Source organism: Bos indicus x Bos taurus, chromosome X (assembly GCF_003369695.1).
Source record: "Bos indicus x Bos taurus breed Angus x Brahman F1 hybrid chromosome X, Bos_hybrid_MaternalHap_v2.0, whole genome shotgun sequence".
Lineage (NCBI taxonomy): Eukaryota > Metazoa > Chordata > Mammalia > Artiodactyla > Bovidae > Bos > Bos indicus x Bos taurus.
Genome location: NC_040105.1, coordinates 31,550,550 through 31,568,849, shown reverse-complemented (window position 1 = coordinate 31,568,849; position 18,300 = coordinate 31,550,550). Strand labels below are relative to the sequence as shown.

The window sequence follows — 18,300 nt, the reverse complement described above, 5'->3', positions numbered from 1 at the left end:
TGTAAAAGAAAGAGGAGTCCAAGATGACTCCAAGATGAATAGCATGGAGAATATGACAGAAGGATCAGTAGATAGTAGAGGATAGAGGTGGAAATAAGAGTCGAAAGCTTGTTAGACATCATGATAAAGTAAAAGAGAGTGTAGTTGAATACAAGTCTGGGATTCAGGGAAGAAGTATGGGTTAGAGGTATATGTTTAAGAGTCTTCTGTGTGGAGTACATGACAGTTGGGGCAGGGCCTTCATAACGGTGCCCATTGCTTCATAGTCACGACAGTCTTAAAATGCTTTGGGACAGCAGTACAAAGGCTGGTGTTTGACTGTGGCTTTCTGCTGTTTCATCTTCTTTGATTAGTGTAGAAAAGCCACGTCTCTGCGAGTCCTTGATACAGCAAGAATATTAGGATGCACCATCCTTCTTCTACGTTCATGGCTGTAGGGAATCTTGGGTGTTTAATGAAATAAACCCTGGTCATAGTTCAGTACTCCCATATGCGAAGTTGAAGAGTAACAATTATTTACACTGATGAGTATCTCCTGTAGGTGAACGAGGCATGTGCATTACAATGCCACAACACACCCCGGGCTAAAGTTCTCTATTCCCCTTGCTGATCTTTCTCTTCACATTTTTTTCTTCCTTTGTGAAGCCTCTCATTCAACTGAGCTTTCAATTTTGGCTTGGTGGAGTTATAACTCTAGGTCCTAGGCAAGTTATTCCACTTGGCCTCAGCGTCCTCATCTGTAAAATGGACAGTTTGATGATACCTTCAGTCCTAACATTCAGTAGTACTAAGAATTGGGGTCCATTGTCTTCTCAGATATTATCATAGTCTTTACAACCCTCCCGTTTTTGTTTTGCCTTTCACACACTTCAGAGAATGTAATGGGGCAGCCTGTTTCCTCAGGGTTTATTCTTTATGACTGGCTTCCCAATTCAGTTAACTCATCTGTTCAAAAATATTAATGACTATTGTGACTTAGGTAAATTTGCATTATATAAGTGTCTTTAATTTTAAAAAAAACTAATATTTATTGACAGTCCATTAAGTTTCAGGTACTGTATGCATTTTATTGTATTGAATTATCCAAACAACTCTGCCAATCAGATATTATTATTGCTATTATGTAAATAAATGAATCAATTGTAAAAGAAACCCAAGTGAAAAGTGAGAGTAAAAGTCGCTCAGTCATGTCTGACTCTTTGCAACCCCATGGTCTATAGAGTCCATAGCATTCTCCAAGCCAGAATACTGGAGTGGGTAGCCTTTCCCTTCTCCAGGGAATCTTCCCAACCCAGGGATCAAACCCTGATCTCCGCATTGCAAACATATTCTTTACCAGCTGAGCCACAAGGGAAGCCCATGAAACCAAGGGTCTTGTGCAAAGTTCCACAACTGATGAGTATTGATGGCAGGGTTTTTGAAACTTGATCTGGTCACTTCCAGAGCCACAATTTTCCCATTAAAATATCCTCTCATTGAAAATGAAAAATGTGGGAATTCTAAACACAGTGGTCTGGGGTTGAAGAAGACACATGTCAGCAAGAAAGCTGAAAATTGCATCCTTGTTACACTCCAGTACCAGACTGGCTTCTCCTGGGGAAGTCTTCCTATATCTCCATTCCCACAGGGAATCTGCTAGAGTCCACAGTATAGGGCCTTCACCAACTATATAAGACTGCATGCTAAGTCACTTCAGTCATATCTGACTCTTTATGACCCCATGGACTGTAGCCTTCCAGGCTCCTCTGTCCATGGGATTCTCCAGGCAAGAATGCTGTAGTGGGTTGCCATGCCCTCCTCTAGGGGATCTTCCTGACCAAGGGATCAAACCTGAATCTTTGATGTCTCCTGCATTGGCAGGTGGAATCTTTACTACCAGTGCCACTGAGGAAGCCCATATAAGACTATGAGAATGCAATTAAAGAGTCTTAGAGTAATAGCCAGCCATTAGTACCCAGAAACTAAGTTCAGTATTCCTGCAGCCACAAAGGAATTGAGTCCATAAGATGGTGGCTTTATATTTAGACCCAGTGGTTACTTTTTCCTATAATGATTCCAGCCCAGTAGATCACAAGCAATCAGTGCAACCCAGAATAGCTAAGGTAAACCTGAGAACTCATTGCCCCCCAAGTTTCACTATGCTTGCCCATAGGAAGCAAGAATAAAACATGCATGGAACAGGCTTGCTAGATTTCCAGGGCTCCTAACACCAACTCTATGAGTTCTGATAAGACATTGACTATTATGAAAAAGCAGAAACTCCATATACTTAGAATGTATTGTTTTCCTTTTCAGTCACCAAAGGACGATCTTCTGCATATGTTAGCAAAAAAAAAAAAAAAAAGGTACTGATCTTATCATCTCTAATATTAAAGTTTAAATTGGCAAGCTGTACATCTCATAGTGTTCATTTTAAAAACCAATATTGATTGGTATCTTGTACTACAACTTGTACCATAGGTCAAGTTCCAATACAGCAAATATCATTCCAATAAAAATTCTATAAAACTACATCAACAAAACCTTTCATGTTTGAGTAACCAGCCCAATAGTGTGAAATAATTCTGAGTAAAGCATGCTAGGAGATTCTCAACAACTACTTGTCCTGGCCAACAAAACTTGACTGCATTAAAAACAGCCATCAGTGTAGGGTTGTTTTTAAATCAAGCTTGAGAAGTCAAATCAAACTCAGCAGGCAATAAATGTTTGTTGAATGAATGTTGAATTGGGAAATTCTTCTAATCTACCCTAAATAGTGCTGAATTCTAAGCTGCTGGGTCAATACCTGGCATATAGATCATTAAGGAATAAATGGACACAGAGTAATATTTTTTTCAGAAATGGAAATTGAGTCATGTCACTTCTTGCTTAAAATCATTCATTGATTTCCATAGCCTCCAGAATATTATTTTGGGAAGGGCTTCTCAAACTTTGATGTGTATAAAAATCACCTGGGGATCTTATTAATAAATAGGCTCTGATTCAGTAGGTCTGGGGTAGGGCCTAAATTTTGGCATTTCTAATTGGTACCTGCTGGTCTGAAGACCATACTCTGAGTAGCCTTGACATGAGCTATGTAACATGACATGAAAAAGTGTTCTTTTATGATTGGATCGCAAGCCTCAGTATTTCCATCAAATGGGTATTTATTCCAATTGTATATTTCTGCTAAAATTCCAGTATGAGGCAATATCCGTCTGGATGCTAGATTTTCCCCACTGTGGCCGCACTTCCTTCAAGTCTTAGCACAGGCATGGCATCCAACAGAAGACTTCCCCTTGTCCCATAATCTGAGTTAATGTCACTCTCCTGTGCTTCCATTGCAGCATCAGTGCATAATCCTATCACAAACCTTATCATAGTCAACGGTGGGACCAGTGATGCCATCAAAATGCCTGGATGAGGAGATGAGAGGGGTCTGGGGAATTTGTTGTGAAAGTAGGTTTGCAGAGAAAAGCATACTAATTATTCTTAAATTGTATATTTATTTGAGACGGCCAATAAAGGGGCTGAAGTCTCAGACTCCACTCCTTGACACCATTGGTTATCTCTTTATAGCATGCTTTTGATTCACCTGTTTCTTCCTTACATGGAATGCTGGCTCCCTGATTATCACCAATACAAACTGTTGGTAGGACAGATGAATCTATTCTTACCTCAGTAAGGAAGACCACCACCTTGACAGAGCTTTGGTAGTGTCTCATAGAAGCAAGGGCAAGGTTTGATTTTATTGAGGCCTTGCATTTTGGTTCAAGGAAGTGTGTCAGTTTAGGGACACAATTAGGATTGGGTCAAGATCGTAACATTAGGTTTGGGGGAAACAGCATGGCAAGGATTTTAAGGCAAGAGGTTTAGAGAGTATTAGGATGGAAATTGCCTATTGATCCTTTCTATCAAAGAGTGGGTGGGACTTTGGCCAAATTACTATAAAGAAGAGTCATTCCCCTAAAATAGGAAAGTTATGCTAATGAAGATAGTGACATGGTAAGTTATGTTAATATGGACAGAAAGCTTTGTGAGAATAAGGGGTACGTGACTTTGGTTCTCAGTGTCCAACCTATTCATGGTACTCAGTGATTTTTTACCTCAAATTAAAAAAAAACTCATGATGTACTGCATAGCACCGTCCATAGAGTAAGCATCCAATAATGAGTACATACTGAGGAAAAGCCTGCAGCAAACAAAAGTGGTAACAGGTAACAAGCTCACTATCATTGGGAAGAACAACAGTGTTTTCCATTGATATTTGCTACTCAGTGCAGGGTCCACAGACCAGTAGCATCCATACTACTTGGGGGCTTATTAGAAGAATGAAATCTGAGGAGCCACCCCAGACATGGCCTTTAATGGTTCTGTATTATTAAGATTATCCCCAGGTGGTTTGTATTGCATTAAAGTTTGATGAGTACTATGTGAACACCTATCGAATCCTTAACTTCTGATGAGCTATTATTAGTCCCATTCACAAATGTGGAAGTTGAAGCCAGGAAGTTTACATAACTTGTGCAAGGTCAAACAGTTTGTGGGTGTCTGAGTCAGGACTCCACCACAGACATCTCTGCTACTGCCCAAGAATGGGATAAAAAAGTAGTTCAAGGGGGATAAATCCACTAAACATCTAAATATTGATACACGCTTTGGGAAGTACATTTCCTTTTAGTTCTAATTTCTCTTTCCTTTCAAGTTTTCTGATGCAGAAACTATGAACAGCAGGTCTGGGCAATGTTCAGGTGCTGTGCTTTGATCCTTTTGCCATTCAAGATGGTTTATTTGCATTCTGCAAAGGAATCTGATAACCGCAGTGATGCAGACCACGCCATTAACCAAGAAAGGGCTGAGCCACTTTCATTTGAGAGCTGGCCAGCTAAGAGTGGCTCAAAGGGAAAGAATGTCTATTTCCCTATTATAATGATTATTTATAAATAAAAGGCCCCCATTCTTTCTTCTATTATAAAACCTATAGTTAGGAAGTCGGGTGGAGGATCAGAACTGCATACATTTGCATCTGCCAAACTGTATAACTAGTTACAGCATTATAGAGATGGCACTGAGATGAGACCTCAAGTATCAGGCTCTATTGAAGTCAATCTATCCAAAGCAACTGCAATGATAGTCAGCTGATTGAAAAGGTAGACAACCCAACTTGCAACCCCTGTAAAATCACATGCCCTATGATAGCTATTTTGAGGATGTAAATATCAAGTGTATTTCTCCTTCACTTGTCATTTATCTGGTCATTTGATAGGTATTTATTGAACACCTGTGATGGGTCTAGATCCCTGCAAGGTGGCTGCAGGTGTAAGTAGGTCTTCCTGAAAGTCAGCATAATATCAGTACTCCATACAGGGAGATGTATGTGTGTCAAAACTGAGGATTTCTGCAGAGGATATTTTGAGGTGGAGTAACAGGCAGTAAAAAATATTTTAGTCAGTCGTTGTACATAAACACGTCAGCACCACTTAGGTTATTAACTTCCCCTTTTGTTTCGGGTGCACTTAAGTACTCCCTTTATTAAACAAGCACATCATAATCTGTGGATATTGTCATAAACGGTACAATAAAGCCTTCCACATCAGGGATGTCATCTACCAAATTAGGTGTGTTCCTAAGCTGTCCCAACATGCACACACCTGCGCCTCCAGACAGGTGCTTGGCAGACACTACTTCCAGGTGAGCATCTGTGGGGAGACCCCATGGTGTCCTGTACTTTGGAGCTTTTCCCTTTGGCTCAGGAATTAACCCGAGGACTCCTTGTCAGTGTGGGCTTGGTTATATGACAGTAACATGTTAGAGAATGTGCCTGTGGGTTTAGGGTTATCGAGAGGCTGTTGTAGAAGTAAAATCTCCTTGAGGAATAGGATTCTTTTAAACTTTCTCAAGGAATGGAGTTATTTTACTCAATCCATTGTGCAAGTTTAGTGTAAGGCTTTGATGCTCAACTCCAGATGGTTAGTAAGTATGTATGCACAGATAGAGCTGATTATCAACTATATGAGTGAGTTATAATCAGCTTTTTATTTGTTGGTGAACTGGGATGAACTAGGATGATGTTAGAAATTGCTGGGGCACCAAGCGAATAATACATGTGGTTTTCAACGAACTTTTGAAAATGAGTCAATGGATTCACTTAAATCTGTTTTGCTTTCATTACAGTATGTGAATAATTCTGCAACTTCTCATTTGACCCTGTTATCAGTATTTAGCCAAATATTTATGGAGTGCTGACTGTGTTCTAGATTCTGGGGCTACAGTTTCCATTGAGACCATTGATGTCTCTTGTGGCTCACAGTGAATGATCCACCTCAAAGTATCAAGTCTGCAGTTTACCACGGCGATTTAGAAAGCAAAGGGGAGTCTGTCTTTGCCTTGGCATACGTGCTCTAAGCACTTCCAGAAACAGTCTCCATTGGGTAACACAGGCTGTGTGGGGAGTGGAATTGAGTCCAATCCACGATCCAGCAGAGAGCTTCAGCCCAGGTTTTCTTTAGAGCCTTTGCTACACACAAAGTTGGCTGATGTGCCATTCAGCATCCCAGCAGCTCTTTCTCCTCACACTAGCAATGGCAAAGCTTTGTGCGGAGGCATTGCTGGCTGCTCTGAACTAAAACCGTCTGTGGGGACTGTCAGAGGATTTTGCACACCTTATTCAGGTAGGCAACTGTGTGCCTCTGTATGTGTGTGTGTGTGTGTGCGCCTAAAATCCGGAAGACATCTGTTGAGAGGAAAGTGCTCTTCCGTGGGTCTGGCTGCCTCTCTGTAAGTCTTCTATTCTGATGCAGGAGCGTGTGAGCAGTAGGTGGGAGGAGATGCTTTTGTATGTGGAATGCTGAGGTCCGGGATTAAGTGATATTGCAATAGCTAGTTAGAAGCAGGATAAAGGGCTGAAGATCAAAGCATGCACAAATACATCCATCCATTATTTCACTGCTGTCAAGTTGAACCACATCACTGTAGGGGAAATAAAAACCAAACCAAAAAACAAACAAACAAACAAAAAAACAGCAGTAAGGGCAAGTAGCCCAAATGTCAGGTTCTTTGAGCAGCTCTGGTTGTCCAGCGTTTGAAGTCTCCTTCTTACAACCAATTTGCTTGGCTCTTCTGGAGGGGGCAATTCATACCCACTTCCCTCTGTTGGAACATTTCCTTCTTCTATACTCCAACAGAGAACAATAGAGTTCAACAGTAATAGGCGATTTTTTTTTCAATGGTTGTGCCCTCTTCTGCTTTTAGAGGTATTTTTAAGAGACTCCAGCTAAAGGAGTCTCAGTGTGCGTTAAGGCAGCAATTAACTTTTAGTATCAGTACTTACATTATATTTTCTCTCTTTCTGCTTTGCTAAAGGAGTCATTAAAATTCAGTGTGAGTAGCATCAAACTTTATCATAAAAATCAGCTTTGTTTAGAACACCTTGATTTTTTTTTTTTTCCCTGAAACTGCCTGCTTTGTTTATGTATACATTGCTACTTTGCTTGCAACAATCCAAATGCTTTGTGGCACAACATTAAGAAACACAATGTTGAACTTTTATATTGTGTTCTATTTGAGAAAAATACTGTTTCCAAAAGTTTGATTTATTCAGTTAAAGTTTAAAAATGTAAATTATTTTGTAACAAATTATTTGAGTTGGACACTATGACACTGTAAGACTTTATTTTGAGTATTTTTGGAATTAATATATGGTTAAATGATAAAATAGGATGATTTACCTTTTATTTATAGTTGAAAAAGTTATTGAGGTTTTTCTTCCAGTAAGAGTTTAGAAAAGACAGCCAAAACAGGTCCAAACTGGACTTGGAAGATATCTTTATACTTCTAAATTTTATCTTTATTCACTTGAGTTGGGATTTAATCATCACAAATGTGTCTGCCTGAAGTAAATGCATTATTTATAACGTATGCTGTGTTTTAATAAAGAGGAAACAGTTATGGGCTCGCTGTTGTACATTTGAATGTTGTAATTTTTTGCTATATTTATAGCCTCTTCTTTTTTCTCTCGTGAGATTTACTTTGGAAATGAGGCATGCTCAATAATAGGCTGACATTCAGCTTCTATGTTTTAAATTTAAATGCTGTCAATGTCGTTGTCACATCTGGAATGCGTGGGGAGAAAAGATACCAAGTTTTATTATTTAGATTAAATTGTGGAATTGCAGATTGATATTTTTCAATGCATTTTCATGATAGTTTCTGCCATGGAGGCAGCGTGAGGGCTTTCAGGAAGATGGAGTGGTGTAATTACCAGGTGCACACGTTCATTAATCCTTGCTGGCTAAAGAAAGCTTCAAGTTCTTCTCCAGTGGCCCATTCGTAAAGCTATAAATATCTAAATTGTGTCAGCCAAGAAGTCACACAGAATGGTGGCTCTTTTTGAGTTCAATTTCATGCACTGTTGCTTTGGTCTTGTGAGGAAAGCTCCGAATTTCTTCGGATACACTTGTTTATAAAGTTCCAAAAACAAAATATCAAATCATTGGGGATTTAATTAAAAATATACACTCTTCTTGCAGAAGTATATCATGGCAATAATATGGATCATAAAATATTGTAGCTTCTTTTCTTTAGAGCTCCTCTTTTTATTTTGTATCATCAAGATTATAGCTAAGATTTTGGTGCTATCTTAAAAGGATTTATGGCTTATGGTCCAACAATCTCCATACAACTTCAAACCTGAGTACCCTTGTATATTATCTTCAGTAATGGAATGTTTGCATTGCATGTGGAAGCTGTATAAGATTTAGTATAAAGTAATATTTTTAAGTATTCCTTAAGAGTTCATTATTAAATATTCCTTCATAAAGTAATTACAAAAGATGTGTTCTATGCACAATTATTAAATAAAAAGTCTATCAATATATTCCACAGACATCTGTCTTCTTATATATTCCCTTGCTGTTAATAACTAATAGAGACATCATGAAGGACCCTGTTCTTTCTTCAAAAAACATCTAGCAACTCTTGTAATAAGAATAACTAGACAGTGAATGTAAATCCCTTCATTAGAAGGATACCATTTAACATGTGTACAAAGATGCACGCACACACACAGAGACATATATTTTAAAACTCATGATATTGTTTCCCTTGTGGGCTCTAAAATAAAGGAAAACCAGCATGTACTCAGAGTATGCGAAACAGGTTTATATTTTAATGATGTACTTTAAAGGCTCAAAAAAAGTTATTGAAGTGATTTTCTCATTCTTTCTGATGTTTGACTATGTCAGTCATTAGAAATTCCTAAGATATTTATAAAAGATTTTGTTCAGAATATTTCAAAATATATTCTTCTCCCCTCCCCACCACCTCAATGTTAGAATTGCAAAAACCTGTGGATTTTTTACTTTTAAAATGACAGTAATTAATCTGGTCTCAAAACCAATGTCCAAGAGCTATTTTATTCTCTGGAGAATATAATAACCACACATTTGTCATTCTTAAAGAGCAGGGCATGTTTCTGTTTGAATTTGAGTGAAAAAATGTATGTATACATGGGTGTATGTATCGTGGGTGGATCATTTAAAAAGATTATTTAAAAGAGACAAATATAGGATCCAGGAACTTTTGCTGTGGCTTTTAATCTCCCCAAACCCAGTGAAACCCTTGTGAATCTCTTTTCCCAGGGTGCTTTAGTAACTGCTCAGCACCATGATCAGACAGAAGATGATTATAGTCATAAAAAGGAGAAAGCTTGGTGTTAGGGAGAAGGGATACATGTACATGTATGGATGAATCCCTTTGCCATTCACCTGAAACCATCACAACATTGTTAATGCACTATACCCCAACACAAAAGTAAAAGTCTTTGTTTTTTGGGTTTTTTTTTTAAAGCACTGTAGTAAAGCAGACTCACTTAAACAAGTCAACTAAGACAGAGTGACATAGAGAAAGATTTAGTATTCTACCCATCCCCTCCTTTAGGTAACATGTACTTCTTCATCCATTTTCATTCATGCCTAAATTTTCATCCAGCAATGAAGAGAGGCAGCACATGTGTTTAGACCTGGTAAAGCTCATTTCACTTACCCTTCTCTTTAGCTGCTCTCCTTGGGGTTGACTGACTGCTCTTCTCATCAGTAACTTTGCAAGAAATAGCAATAGCTGGGAGATCATGAAGGAGGTCAGAAACATCCCTTTTGTTGCCCTTATTCTTATTACTGTTATCAATAAATCAATAAAGCATCTTACATTTAATAGCTAAAAGGTCCTGCTCTCTGTTCTTGTCTTTTGAGATGCTTGCTCAGTAGCCATGGAGAAGGAAAGCTGGTGAGAATGTGGCTCCTTCTGTGGCACTCAGATCCTGAGAGAGCGCCCTCACATCTGTAAATGGTGCAGGGTGTCCAAGAATTTTATGGGCTTTGGGGTTAAATACTGCAGAAATATCCTAATTTATGCATTACACCACTGGCAGCACTAGTGACAGGAAAAATAATTGGTGATTTGTCATTGTTGTTGTTTAGCCACTAAGTTGTGTCTGACTCTTTTGTGACCCCATGGACTGTAGCCCGCCAGGCTCCTCTGTCCATGGGATTCTCCAGGCAAGGATACTGGAGTGGGCTGCCATGCCCTCCTCCAGGGGATCTTTCCAACCCAAGAGTCGAACCCATGTCTCCTGCATTGCAGGTAGACCCCGAAGTGTGACCTTCATTGTCATTGCTGGACTGTTATGCCATGCGCATGGTTGGCCTCTTTCCCTTCTCTATCCCTCTTTTCACTCCCTTAACCATTGTTTCCTGGAAGCATTTCCTATCCTATCACCTTTACAGTGAAGCCTTATCTCAGAATCTCCCTCTAGGAAATTGTAGGAACTAAGATAATTCTCCAAAGATGAAATTGATTGGTAACATTGCCCAAACTCTCTGAATAAACCTCCATTGTGAGACCAAGCCAAGTCTTTCCAGGTCCATATCCTTTGCCTTTCCCTAGTAGAGTCTATTGCATTTCATTATTCAATTTTTAGTCAAAAGTATCTATTGCATATCTATTTCTAGAATATTATATTTACAGCATAATTAGGGTATTCTAGTTAGTGGATACTCTATACCTATACACCTGAGGAGCTACTTGACTTCTCTGAGCCACGGTTCCTTCATCTGTGAAATGAGCACATTAGCGCTGCCTACCTTATAGAGTAAATGTGAGAACTAATAGAACGATACACATAAAGCATTGACAATAAAGTTTGGCGATTACTCATGCTCATTAAATATTACCTGTTTTATGATTATTGATACTCTTTGGGTGTCTAATATAAACTATATAGTTTTATTGATGTTCAATAAAAAGGTAAAATTCCTATGCAAAGAAAAAGAGGTATTGAAGAACTGAAGCTTGATCTATAGGAAAAAAAGGTAATTGACTGAAGCCTCACTAGATGCCTGAATTCTGGCTCTGTATCCCTTTAGCCTTGGCTCATCAAGAGAAAACCTTGGAGATATTTCTGCTCGACTCAGCAGATCAATTTAACAAAGATAAATGGCATCTTGCTTGAAATGTATTTAGCCATAGCTGCCTTTTGCTAATTTCATAATTTGTAGTTTTTAGTAAGAATTAGGACTGTCTTCCTTTTGAGTGTAAAATAAAATGCAGATCAATGTGTCACTTTATTACCTTAAGCCCATCAGACAAATAATTCAGTGTGAAGACAGTAGCCAAGTGAACTCTACTTGTAACGCTCAGAGACGATTTTAGCAGTGGTAAAATTGCTGCAATTTATATTCATCAATTTGCATGATTTGACTTATTTTAGAAAAGTTATTAACTTGTGAAGAGAAGGCTTCAGAAGCATTCAAATGAGTACAAGTTAGCACTACTAGTATACGTGAAGTTCATTGAAAACTATATTGCTCTAAACTATACTTAGCCATAGTATTTCTACAAAGCTTAATTCCTGCTTCATTTTGCAGCAATCCATTTTGTATTATGAATGTCTCTGGCTTGTCACTGTAACATGGAATTATCACAGCATTTTTTTTTTTTTAACAATAACCTCTTTTTCTTCGAAGAGGGGAAATTCTGGAAAAAAGCAACTCATTCTGTACTGCTGATGAATCACTTCACAAGTCATTCTTGAATTGGGATATTGATCTATTCCTCACAAGTTTGTTGTAAGTGATCTAAACAATCTCAAGCCACTGTCAGTTAACAAAAATAAGAATTAACCAAAAATTAATTTTCAAAATATCTTAACAAATCTTATCCTCATTTTTGACCAGATAAACAGGTATTGTTTCCTGTTATTAAAGTGATAAAGTCCAGTGTATTAGTAGAAATGAAGTGAAAGTCGCTCAGTCATGTCTGACTCTTTGTGACCCCATGGACTATGTAGTCCACGGAATTCTTTGGGCCAGAATTCTGGAATGGGTAGCCTTTCCCTTTTCCAGGGGATCTTCCCAACCCAGGGATCGAACCCAGGTCCCCTGCATTGCAAGCGAATTCTTTACCAGCTGAGCCACAAGGGAAGCCCACTAGCAGAAATAATAATAATAGTATCTAAGATGTATAGATCAAAGTAGTTTACATGGGTTTAATTATTTAATATTCTAAATGTGTGAAGTAGGTACCACTATTACACCCATATTAAAAATAAGGAAATATAGGTAAGAGTTAAGAAACTCATTTGAGCCTATACAGTTAGCAAGTGGGAAAGTGAGAATCCAAACCCAGACAGTAAGATTACAGACTTAGCTTTCTCATCAGTATGCTACTATGAAAAATCTAAGCACCAGCTGGAATCCACAATTCACATTTTGGTATATAACTTTTCGGCCTTTTCTCTCTGCTGACACTTATGCCACATGCATACACACACACTCAAAAAATCCCTATTTACCACTTATTTTTTCATGTTTACAATGTAGCTTTTACAGCTTTTTTATTTTGTATTATGTATTTTTTTCTAAAAATCCATGTTTGTCAATTATCAGCTTATCTTTTCAAGAAGGGGTATGAAATGGTCCTAATTTGTTAATATAACCAATCAAACTAGCAAATATTTTAAGGGTTTACCCAAAACAATATGTGAATCAGGAAAGGATATAGTTGTTCACTGCATATTAAAGTTTATAAAACATCTGTGCTTAGATACAGAACATGCTCAATAGCTGATAACTCTCATTATTAGGCTATATCTAATCTATGCATAAAATTTTACAGGGAAAATGTGACTTTATTGAAGAGTAAAATAAAAACTACAATGAAAAGTAACATTTACTCAACTTTTACTCCATGCCACGTTTAACTTAATGGTCACAACAGTCCCATAATTTAGGTGCTATTATTGTCCCATTTTATAAACTGCAAGTAGAGAAGGTAAGTAATTTGACAGAGATTATATATGCTTTCTATCTATCCTTCTGGCTCTCTCCCCTGTCCATTTTTTCCATTCATCCATCCACCCAGTTACTTCTCTCCCTGCTCTCTTTCTGTGACCCTCTCTCTTTCTCCATCTCTAATTTTTATCTATCTGTCTATAGTGTATAATTATATGAACATATTTTGCAGAATTATAGGACTGAGAAAGAATCTTGAAGTGACCCTTCTTTTGATAAAAGACCACATTGAAATTTAAAAAGCAACAAACACTGTTGTGGGCACATATGGAGGGAATGTCCTCAACAAAAGATATACATAGTGTAACAGGATAGTGACATGGCAGGCCCTTAACATTTACAGAGCGTTTGCAGCTTAATGATGTCCATGGCATACACACAAAAATCTTATTTTGCTAAATCAAGGCTAAGTTACTGTGCGGCCAATATCTAGCAATATAACTTAAGACATTTGGTGGTGTATAATCATTCTGATAGTTTACAGGTAAATTTTAACTGTGATCAATTTTCAGAATGAAGAAAATAAAAAGCTGAGTTACAGAATTTGTCTTAAAATGTTTTTACAAAGCAATCTCATGTACATTACCTCATTTGCCTCTGAACATAATCTCGGAAGTTACTATTATTATTTTTCCCATTTTACAGGCTAGATTTCATGTGGCTGTGATTTTAAATATACTTGCTGCTGCTACTACTGCTAAGTCGCTTCAGTCGTGTCCGACTCTGTGCGACCCCATAGACGGCAACCCACCAGGCCCCGCCGTCCCTGGGATTCTCCAGGCAAGAACACTGGAATGGGTTGCCATTTCCTTCTCCAATGCATGAAAGTGAAAAGTGAAAGTGAAGGTGCTCAGTCGTGTCCAACTCTTAGCGACCCCATGGACTGCAGCCTACCAGGCTCCTCCGTCCATGGGATTTTCCAGGCAAGAGTACTGGAGTGGGGTACCATTGCCTTCTCCCATAAATATACTTAGTATGGTTAGTAAATATTCCAATGTCTTGCTCTTATAACTACCAAGAAATCACAGCAACTAGTGAAAGAAAATAATAGGAAAATAATCTTTGATATCAGTATTAAATTCTAAATATATCATTAGAGCATTTCAACTTGTGATTTTCAAGAGGCTGTAATGTGGTGGCTTCTCTGACATGTGTTTGAATTCATTTCAGGCATTATAATTCAAACATAACACATACATTATCTAAAATGTGAATGCACATTCACATGGAGATCATAAATTATAAGAGTGAGAAATGGCAGTATTTTACTCTTTGTGATTTTTAACTTACAGGAACTCACTGTTGTCTTGGAAATAGGGGAAATACAGTGTTTGATGTGAACTTACTCTTTCTAGAATCCTGACACGTTTTAACATAACTCTCTCACAGAGCAACTGAGCAGGAAGCCCTCAGAGCTAGTCGCTATAGCAAGCAGTATGCTTTGCTAAATTGAAGACACCTACCCTTTCAATTCTTTGGAAATGTTTTTTCCAAGAGACATCAAACGCTACTAAATTTAGCATCAGGTGAAGACACACCCAGGCATATTACAGTGAAAGCCCCAGTGACTAAATATGTTGCCACTATTCACCATGTTTGTGGGTGTGTGTGTCTTATCTATTATGCCTTACAACTTGTGAGGCATAAATAGTGTTAATATTCAGAGTAACAAGTTACTTCCAGCAAATCCTAGTAATGACCATTTAAAAAAAAAATAACTTAAACACATATAGTATGGGTTTGAGTATGTATCCAGTCCTTAACCTTTGTTGTTTTTATGTCTCTATCATATTCTTTGAGCCAATGGGGGTTTTGCTTGCTTTTGCACTTCTGATTTTATACTTTTAAAAGATGAATTTCAAAATGTGGATTTTATTATTGAAAGGCCAGTATGTTCTTGCCTAATCTCATATATAATTCAACATGATGAAGATTAAATATGCTCTTTAGCACTCATGATTTTACTTATGTTAATAATAATAATTTCCATTTTTTACCAAAGATTCTCCTTGGTGTGCTTTTTGTGTGTTGCCTGTAAGTTTATCATAATACTATGCCATAATAAGATGAATCCTGACTTTCAAATAGTATTCCTATATATTACTTCTCAGTGCTAGTTCTATAAATGAAGGAGAAGCAACTTTGATTTAAAACAGGTTTTAACCTGTACTGGAAATGTTACTTTGAGAATGTCTCTGTAAGAGTTTCTATACAACAGACATACTAAGATTTGGTACATCTTTGCTTTTGATATGATTTTTTTAAATAAATCTTTTATTTTAATTGGAGGTTAACTACTTTACAATAGTGTATTGGTTTTGCCATACATCAATAATAGAAAAAAGTAATAGAGAATCCAGGCCTTTCTCTTGAAAACATCCAGGGAGAATCAGCCCTGATGCTAATAGTTTACATTTTCCCTTCAAACCCAAGTGAGCATCCTTGTGAGTGGAATGGTGAAGAGTTCAGCTTTAAAGATGGCAGATTTGAGATGATTCTGTGGCAACAGAACTGTGCTTGAGGGAAATCAATCATAACATCTTCTAAACTGTGTCACCTAGATTTTGCCTTAGGAATTTCCGTATTTCCAGAGAATGTCACTACCTCCAGTGGTATATCTTAATAGAGAAAAGGAGGAGATTTATTTGCTTCCAGTTTATGAGAGATGGGCAAGTGTTTAGAGTCTGTTAGGTTCCCAACAGTAAGATATTCTCCTGTATCTCACAGTCATGTTGGAAAGACAAGGTCTGAGTTATACACAGTAACCAATTAATGAATACTGGTCTTCAATATCCTGTTGTTGTTGTTGAGTCACTAAGTTGTGTCTGACTCCTTGTGACCCCATGGACTGTAGCCTGTCAGGCTCCTCTGTCCACGGGATTTCCCAGGCAAGAACACTGGAATGACTTGACATTTCCTTCTCCAGGAGATCTTCCCAACCCAGGGATTGAACCTGTGTTTCCTGTGGATCCTGCATTGGCAGGAAGATTCTTTACCTCTGAGTCACCTGGGAAACCCCTTCAGTATCTAGTAGACACTTAAAATAGAACATTTATTTCTAGTTTTAGTTTATTGTGAAAAAATCTGGCAGCCTACAACATAGAATTACTTGTTGTTATTTGAATTGTATGGGTTCGATGTATAGGATCAGTTCCTTGACAAATAAATGAGCCTGTCCTGTTGTCCAACACTCCCTACTCCATGAGAGTAACCTGAGCTAGAGGAAACCTGCAGATTTTTCAAAAGCAGTAGTTCAATCAGAGATTCCTATGGGGATTCAGGGTAATAAATTCCTGTGTAATTGTGTATGATAAGGAAAATATTCCTTTAGCTATGATATTTAATCATATTTAATAGACTTGAATTAAGCTCCTAATATAGGATTCTGTGTTAGGTGCTGAGGTTACAACAAGAAACAAAGACATGAACACAACCTTTGATTTCTTGGTGGGATAGACTTACAAAAGTTGTCCAGATTTACTAAAGAGAAAATAGAAACGATGCTCCAAACAGTATGTGGAAATTCAGAGGCAAGATCAAGGATGATATACCTAGAAGACAATGAGGAAGAAAGCTCTGTTCAGTGAAGGGTGTGATTTAGGGAATGCTAGATAAAATAGCAGGCTTGAACTCTGAGCTAAGACTCAGTGATAGACTAGATCACATTGGCTGTAGGTTCCTAAATGCTAATAGTGGTGGTAGTAGTACTGATCATGATTATATATATTTTGTTTATGCCAGGTTATTAATATGCATGGTGTTATTCCAACAGTGATACACAGAGCTTTAGCTTTGATGGATCTGTGAGGATACTGAAGCTCAGAAATTAGGTAATCTTCCCAAGATCACACAGCAAGAAGTGAAACAACTGAAATTTAGAACCGTATCTATCTGACTTCAAAGGCTGTATGGCTGTTTCTCCTCCTTTTTGCAAAGGAGAATAGGGATGGTTCCATATCATCATGGAATGAATAAGATTTTCTTTTTACTCTAATGTCTTACATTAATGAATAAAGCAGAGTATTTGGTGCATATTCTTAACCATGATTTTGTTTAATCTTCTCAACTTTTGTGTGAAGTGGTTAATACAGATAGCATCCAAGGAAACCCAAAGGAATTCAGCAAGTACGAGTAAAAGAACCGCATTTTAAAGCCTTTTGTCAAAACCTCTCTTTTCCTCAGTTAGAGAATGGAAGGGCAGTTAAGGTGAATGAGGGAGGATGGACTATTCCCATTTGTAATCTTTTGACAATATTCAAACAAAAGACTCAGCAAATCCCTCTTGATGTGGGAAGCTTTACCACAGTCTACGGAGTGTCTTTGGAGCAGACATTCTCCTCTGCCTTTTCTCTCATCTGTACAATCTCAGCTCCAAGAAGAGGTCTGTCCACATGGTTTAAGTCTGCCTCCTCCACCTGCACCATCTATTAACATTATTTTGTAACTCAGCTCTTTGTCTCTCTTCTCTATGACACTGATTTTCTGCCTCCTTGATTCTGTCTCTCTCCAACTATTATGTTAAGAACAATGAGGTCAGGTGTCAGTTTTGTTTGTTTGTTTGTTTTTTGTTTTTGTTTTTGTTTTTTTTATTCCATCAGTACATCCCCTGTGTCTAGCAGCACTAAGGATGTAATCAACCCTCAATATATAATCATGGAAAGAATGAAGGAATCGAGGACATCTGGCCAACAACCACTGTATCTTTTGTCTCCGTCTCTCTACTCCTGTATTGTTATCCTGCCATGCAAATCTGGTGCAGGTTGACCCATCTTTCATTTCCCAGAGAAGTTTGTAGCTACTACGACGTACCATCCTAACAAGAAACCTCAAGGCCAGTCATTTCTTGGGAAACAGCCATAGACTTTTTTTAAATTAAAATTAAGGTTTTCTACAAGAGTATATATTTACTAATTATTTCTGAAACTGTGCAAGATCTCATGTGTATGTGGAGCTCTTTACTATATTGAGTCCTAGA

The 18,300-nt window shown here is 37.8% G+C and overlaps 1 protein-coding gene across 10 annotated transcripts in view; it reads left to right on the top strand.

The window, feature by feature from the left end:
- The window catches only part of DMD (dystrophin), a 2,656,945-nt gene that overhangs the window by 1,539,141 nt on the left and 1,099,504 nt on the right, over positions 1 to 18,300 (top strand). Inside the window, exon 1 of one of the 10 annotated variants that reach the window (XM_027533580.1) lies at positions 6,388 to 6,650. The exons of the other annotated variants lie outside the window; for them this stretch is intronic. The gene's annotated coding sequence lies outside the window, so the exon portion shown is untranslated. Of the gene's footprint in view, positions 1 to 6,387; positions 6,651 to 18,300 lie in introns of those variants that run through there. 10 annotated transcript variants of the gene reach the window in all.